This window comes from Vicia villosa, linkage group LG3, assembly GCF_029867415.1.
Source record: "Vicia villosa cultivar HV-30 ecotype Madison, WI linkage group LG3, Vvil1.0, whole genome shotgun sequence".
NCBI classification, from domain to species: Eukaryota; Viridiplantae; Streptophyta; class Magnoliopsida; order Fabales; family Fabaceae; genus Vicia; species Vicia villosa.
In genome coordinates this window covers 101,325,030-101,332,924 of record NC_081182.1, presented here as the reverse complement: position 1 = coordinate 101,332,924, position 7,895 = coordinate 101,325,030, and the positions used below count along the sequence as shown (strand labels likewise).

At 28.8% G+C, this 7,895-nt stretch overlaps 1 long non-coding RNA gene across 1 annotated transcript; it reads right to left on the bottom strand.

Moving 5' to 3' along the window:
• Positions 1-3,308: 3,308 nt before the first annotated feature.
• On the bottom strand, positions 3,309-4,308 carry LOC131656436 (uncharacterized). Its single transcript, XR_009300104.1, has 3 exons — positions 4,021-4,308; positions 3,842-3,876; positions 3,309-3,726 (listed from the first exon to the last, which is right to left on the bottom strand). It is a non-coding gene; the product is annotated as an uncharacterized LOC131656436 (long non-coding RNA).
• Between the last annotated feature and the right edge of the window lie 3,587 nt (positions 4,309-7,895).

The following is a 7,895-nucleotide window of genomic DNA, read 5'->3' as shown; positions in this document are numbered from 1 at the left end:
TCGCCGCCCGCCAAAACCCGCCTCTCCTCCAAAATTCACTCTTGATGGTTTATTTTATACATTTATTTATAAATATATGTAATATTTTTTAAGTAAATTTGTTAAAAAGTTGCTTTTATAAAAAATTATTTTAAAAAATAAGTGAAAAGTTTAATTAAAAGGTAAAAAAAGCCTATTAATCTATTAAAAAAATATAAATAAAAATAGGCGGGTAAGCCTGCCGCCGCCAACCCGCCATCTTGGCGGGGAGGGCATGACTTTTATGCCCATTTTGCTTGGCGGGCATGCCCGCCCCGCTGGTTTTTTGGCGGGCATAAGGCGGGACGGGCGACGGGCGGGGCGGGCGGCCCGTTTTGCCACCCCTAATTGGCATGCGATAACTAGGGTATTCAAGTACTTTAAGGGTACTATGAATTATGGATTGTCATATATGGGATTTCCTTCGGTGTTAGAGGGTTATTCGGATGCTAGTTGGATAAATAATGTTGAAGATTCATCCTATACAAGTGGATGGGTGTTCTTGCTTGGGGGAGGTGCCATCTCATGGGCTGCCAAGAAGCAAACATGTATAACTAGTTCCACAATGGAATCTGAGTTTCTAGCATTAGCTGCTGCTGGTAAAGAAGCAGAATGGCTAAGGAACTTGGTATATGAGATTCCGATATGGCCTAAACCGATATCACCAATTTCTATCCGTTGTGATAGTAGTGCCACACTGGCTAAAGCATATAGCCAAATATACAATGGAAAGTCTAGACATTTGGGTATTAGACATAGTATGATTAGGGAATTAATCATGAATGGGGTGATATCTATTGAGTTTGTTCGGTCGCAACAAAACTTAGCTGACCACTTGACGAAGGGGTTAGCAAGAGACTTAGTGAAGAAGTCGGTAATTGGGATGGGATTAAAGTCCATTTAAATCTAGTAGTTATGGTATACCCAATTCCCTTCTAATACAACGTTAGAAGCAGAATTCAATGTGGAAAGATCATAGTTAAAGATTGGAGCAATTGTGTTTATCTTCCCAAGGTATGTGCTCAGACCTGCAAGTGATGGCTAGGTTGAAGTATATCTTCTTAATGGTTCTTTTGAAAAATTGCTAATGCAGGTGCAAGATTAAAAGGATCACCTATGTGAGCATGAAGTTTTGCCGCTTCAAGAAGCTTGGACTTGGCTTCCTATATTATTAATGGATAAGGACACATGGCTTGTAAAGTGTCAAGTATGAATAGTAGAGTATTGTAAGAAACATATGTGTACTATATCTTTAGATATTCAAATGGATTGACGGGTTCAATCATTGTGACACCCCGACTTTCGAATATTTGGAATGTGTATTTGTACTAAGATGAAAATTCAATCGCAAGAAATTTTCTTCTATGCATTTGTTTGATCGTTATACCTGTAAGTAAATCAAGGATTATACTAAAATGGGGGGAGTTTGTTGGTGATTTTAGTATCATCAATGTATTTTGGTAATAATGTGATTTACTGTAGACCGATGCAATTATGCGTTAAGCTTGAAACGAGTTAGGGTAGTGCGGAGTGCACGCTCGTAGAGCCAAACGTGCAATTGAATACAAATAATTGAAACAAGGTTCCAAGGGGCAGAGCCCCTGGCGGGGTGCGGGGCAGCGTTTGAATAGTTGCACCCTTTCCTAACCGACATAATCGTTTTACCGAACAGGTGCGTCGTTTCCCAACCAACATGACTGTTTTTACCGAACAGGGGTGTCATTTCGGTTTCTATTGTTGATCTCCTATATAAGGAGTCATTTGGCTTCGGTTTCGAATACGAAAAACATACTTCCTCTATATTCTGATCTGTTCTCTATTGTCAGAAACAGATTGTTCTTCGAGAATTATCCCCGCAAAGATTTCAACAGGGTCAAAATACTTTGTTCGGAAAGTGAACGAACACGATTCTTGAAGATATCCAGGATTATCATACCAATATCTAACAGAAATCAGTCATAATTAAATTATATATATGTCCAATGAAGTATATGTAAATTGGTCTATAACTTTGTTGTATTCCAACTCAATTTTTTAACTTGTTTGTAGAGTTTTCTAGGTAAGATTCTACTTGGCAAAATTATGCACAGACTGTGCTACTAATCTGCTATCACATTGATTTAGACAGGAACATCATGCTTTCTGCAACATAAATATAATACTCCATCACTTAAAATTAATGCATAAAAGAAATAGTCCGCTAGCCTGCTGTATGGTTTTATGGCACCAAACTAAGAAAAAATAGTTCCATTTTTTAATTTGCTTAAAAATATTATACCAAAAAATGGTGATGGCAGATATGCTATGATTTTGACATGACATTCTAGCACACCGATTACTTAGCTAGTAATTTATAGTAGAGAGACTTTGTATTAATTGTGTTTATCAAAACCCTATTGCTGGTACTTCCTCTGGCCTTATTTATAAGCAAAGATTTATTTTTTAGGTTCATTGAATAATGAATGTATCTGGTCTACATAATAGATCAAATAAATTCATTATTCAATGAACCTAAAAAATAAATTTTTGCTTATAAATAAGATCGGAGGGAATACAAGTTTTCCTTCTCCAATATAAAACTTGCAACAATTTCTTGAGACTCGTGCAGAACCTGTATGTATTTGATTTTGATAGAATTTTACTACAACCATTAATGTATACTATTATATTAATGTGAGGGAATGATTTATTAACTAAAGTTACATTACATTATACCAAAGTCGCATAAATATTGTCCAGTCACAACAATTAGGATCATAATTGCTTCTATAGTTGTGTTATTTGTTGGACTAATTGAAAAAACTTTACAAAAATTACTATTTTTGTTATGACAATGTTATTTAATAGCTTTATGTTTTTGCTAATGACGACTATTTGGTTGAATGAATAGAGTGGTCTAGTTATGCACTCTTTATTTTTCCATGTCCACTACAAGTACATTGAAATAGTGAGAAAATATATTAAAAGAGATTGTGACATAGTGGAACCGAAGGTTTAAATAAATTTTTAGTATTCATGTCTGAAACACAAAAAATAATCCTTGTAATATTTGTCAATATTGAACATAGTTCATGATTAATATTTATTTATTGTAGAAACTACAACAAATATGAACATGCATGACCCACATAGTCCTCTATAAACAATATTACCAAAGACTAAATTTAAAATAATAAATGCATAAAACAATATTTCTTGTAATTTAGGAATTCAAAATGACAAAAATGTTTTATAAAATTTAAGTTGAAATCAATACATATTATAAAACAAAACAAAAGAACTCATGAATACAAAAAAAAAAATTACAGCAAAATAAAAGGAACATTCTCATTATTTGCTTGCTCTTACAACAACACAACTTATCTCAACTTTGAATTTGTTTCATAACTAATATATAATCTATCCCATCACCCAAGATTTGCATCCAAGATTTGCTCCCTTCCTGGCTTCGGCATTTATCCATTCAATACATTTAACACTTCAAATCGAAAAATGTATTAAAAGAGATAAACCAAAAATGTAGTAAAAGGAGAGAAGAAGCTTATTACAAACACACAAGAATAGAAGTTTGGTTACAAACCGAAAAGAACAGAAGAATCTTATTACAAATGGTGTGGTGCTTCTTACAAATCAGAAAGGAGAACAAAGAGTTTGATGCTTCTTACAAATCTGAACTTCTACTCCTTCTTTCTAGGATTTGTTTAGAATCTAAAACCCCATTAAATTTTGCTTGGTATTAGTTTGATTAAAGAAAAAGGAAAAGAAATGAAAGAGTTAACAAATGAAGAAGAATGAGAAGATGAACAAAAATACATTTACTTACTTTACATGTCTTCAACATGTTCTTGGTAGAAAAATCTGTGAACAAACATCAACACAAACAAACAATGTGACTATTGGAGAAAAATAAATTAAGATCAATTTTGTGATATAAAAGAGATGCATATGCATTTTTTAACTATCATAAAATATACAGAGAGAAAGACATATAATACTATTTACCCTAAGCAATTTCTCCCTGTGGCCGCAAAAAACATCAGACAGGGAATACGTATTTGGTACTACTCCGGCCATATTTTAAGCAAAATTTTTTTTTTAGGTTCATTGAGTAATAAATGTATTTGATTTATTATGTAGACCAAATACATTCATTAATTAATGAACCTAAAAAAACAATTTTTGCTTATAAGTAAGACTGGAGGGAGTATTGATTTTTCATTGAAGGTGGTGGTGGTCACAAATAGGGGGTATGGGGTGGCGGCGGAGCTAGGGTTTTTGAAGAACAGAGGAAAAGGGGAGAGAGAAAGAAGTGTTTGAAGAAAGGGTGGGGATAAGGAAGTAAATGATTTAGAAAGAAGAAAGTTATTCAGACCAACGAGAGACAAACACTTGGCGCATGGAATCTGAAAAGTGATAAAATAAACTCTTATTTTGTTAGTTACTGAAATGTCTTATTTGTAGTGTAAATAATTTTTGATAGAGGGGTAATTTAGAAACTTTGGCCAATGTCTTAGTAAAAGGCTTGATATGATATGTTATGATAGTAGATATGTTTAAATTTTGTATATACATGTTTTTTTTTTTGATTTTTTTAAAGAGATCGAGTTAATAACTATTAGGAAGATCCTAAAGTCCCACATTGGCTAGAGATAGAGCTTTCAAAGAATATATATAGAGGGACACTCCTCACCTTACTAACCGGTTTTGTAAGGATGAGTTAGGTCAAACTCTAATATGGTATCAGAGCCTATCGATCGGACCATGGGCCGCCCACCATTAATATCCACGCACCAAGCCCAAAAGAGTGCTGGGCGTGAGGGGGTGTATTAGGAAGATCCTAAAGTCCCACATTGGCTAGAGATAGAGCTTTCAAAGAATATATATAGAGGGACACTCCTCACCTTACTAACCGGTTTTGTAAGGATGAGTTAGGTCAAACTCTAATAATAACATGCGGGTTAATTAGTGACCCACAGGTCCGACTACTAACTCAGTGACCCAGTGTATTGACTGCGTCAATTACCGATTCGGGTTTTAAAACATTGGCTCGGCCAGATTTGATTCACAGTATTTCTAATGGTTCATATATAGTGCCTCATCGTTTTGTTAGCAAAGAATTTAAACGTATACATAGCTAGAAAACAGACCGAGAGAAAATGGACCACAAACCTAGTATGTTTCAAAATAAATTTTTAATTAAAAAATTTCTAAATTTAAAAGAATATGAACATATGAAGGAGAAAGTTGGAAAAACATACCTTGTTTGTTTTATTTATTTTAGAAGTATAATTTTCATTTACAATAATATTTGAAAGAAAAATGTCCTTTTGTTTGTATTAAATTTGTATTAAATAAAAGAAATAATTAATAAATGATTGAGAACGTGGTTTCTAATAATAAATTATTGAAAAAAATTATGAAATAATTAAATTAAATTAAATTAATAAATAATAAATAAGTAAAATGACAAAAGTATCTGTAAAATATTGACACCAAAAATGATTAAAGAAAAATATCCTTTTGTTTGTATTAAATTTGTATAGAAATAATTAATAAATGATGGATAACATGGTTTTTATTATTGAATTACTGAATGAAAAATTAATAGAAAGAAAAATTATAAATAATAAAATAAAAAAATAAAAAAATAAAAAAATAAATAAGTAAAATGACAAAAGTATTCTTAAAATTCTAGCGAAAAAATGTTTAAAAGACTTAACAACTTATAATTTTGATGTATAAATATGAAATTAATGTCATTATTTTTTAAAAATGTGTACAAATATATCTTGTACTTACACCAAAATTATAGTAATGGACATCTTCATTTATAATTAAATAAATATTGAATATAAGAGTCAGTAGAATAAAATAATTTTTATTAAATAATTAAAAATTAAAAATCAAATAAATATAACAGTTAGTGGGTTAGTGTAAGAAAATTAGTTTATATTAAATAATTAATTAAATTGAATTAAAATGAAAATAAATAATTACTAAAATAACTTTAATTCTGGCTTCAAAAAGGAGTTAATTTTGTTGTTGAGATTTTATTATATAAGGAGAGGATATTAAAATGGAAGGAAGAATTAAGGAAGTAGGAAATTATAGAGGGGGATTGTGAAGTTTTTATGAGAAGAAGGTCAGTTAAATTAAAAATTAAATAAATATAAGCAATAAATAAATTAAAAAAGGGTTAAACTATATTTTGCTCTCTGCCATATGGGGCGAATCCCAAAAACAACCATGTAAAAAAAACACAGATTTCATCTCTGTAATTTGTAGATTCCCTTTTTTGCCCCCTTGTTGGGTTTTATTTTTCTTCTATTTTTTTATTTATTTTATGATTACGTGGAAATGCCATGTGGGTTTTTATTTTTAATTTTTAATTTACGGTTTTTTATTTTATTTTTTAAGTTTTTTTTTTTTAATTTTTAGAATGATAGTAGAAACTCTTACCACTAGGCCATTTGTTTTATTTATTTATTTATTGGGTTGCATCAATAAATAATTAATTAAATAACTTTAATTCTGGCTTCAAAAAGGAGTTAATTTTGTTGTTGAGATTTTATTATATAAGGAGAGGATATTAAAATGGAAGGAAGAATTAAGGAAGTAGGAAATTATAGAGGGGGATTGTGAAGTTTTTATGAGAAGAAGGTCAGTTAAATTAAAAATTAAATAAATATAAGCAATAAATAAATTAAAAAAGGGTTAAACTATATTTTGCTCTCTGCCATATGGGGCGAATCCCAAAAACAACCATGTAAAAAAAAACACAGATTTCATCTCTGTAATTTGTAGATTCCCTTTTTTGCCCCCTTGTTGGGTTTTATTTTTCTTCTATTTTTTTATTTATTTTATGATTACGTGGAAATGCCATGTGGGTTTTTATTTTTAATTTTTAATTTACGGTTTTTTATTTTATTTTTTAAGTTTTTTTTTTTTAATTTTTAGAATGATAGTAGAAACTCTTACCACTAGGCCATTTGTTTTATTTATTTATTTATTGGGTTGCATCAATATATATATATATATATATATATATATATATATATATATATATATATATATATATATATATATATATATATATATATATATATATATATATATATATATATATATATATATATATACATAACTTCTATTTATTTCCCAAATTAATTTTACATAATTTTTATTATACATGAGTATTATTTATTATTTATTATTTATTACATGAATATTATTTTACATGTGTACTATTTATTCCAAAATGACTATGTTAATATTATATGGTATATATTAAAAAATTAAAACGTTATTTTACATAATATATTATAATTAAATTTAAATTAAAAATTAAACAATTATTAAACATGTAAAATTATACTGTACTAAATTCAGTGTACAGTATATTATAACAAACATTATTTACTGTGCTAAACATGTAAAATTAAACATAGTATATTATAGCAAACATTATTTGTACTAAATTTTTTCCAAATTGACTCAAAATACTGTACTAAATTTTTTTCAATTCAGTTTAAGATTTAATTTCTTTACAGTATTGTTTATAGATATATTTTGTTTAAACTGAAAGTTAATAACTTTTAATTATAATAAACTGAAATATGCCGACTAAATTAATATATTAATTATTAACTAAACAAGTAATATATAACACTAAACAAATAAATAACACTAACAAATAAATAATGTTAACTAATATATGTTACTTAATTTATTTTCATTAACTATCATATTTATTTATTTATTAAATATTATATAAATAATTATATTAACTAATATTAAAAGTTTGTAAAATTGTAATATTATAAAAAAATAAATCTTAGAAAAATAATAAATGAATTATTTATAGTAAATGAATTAAT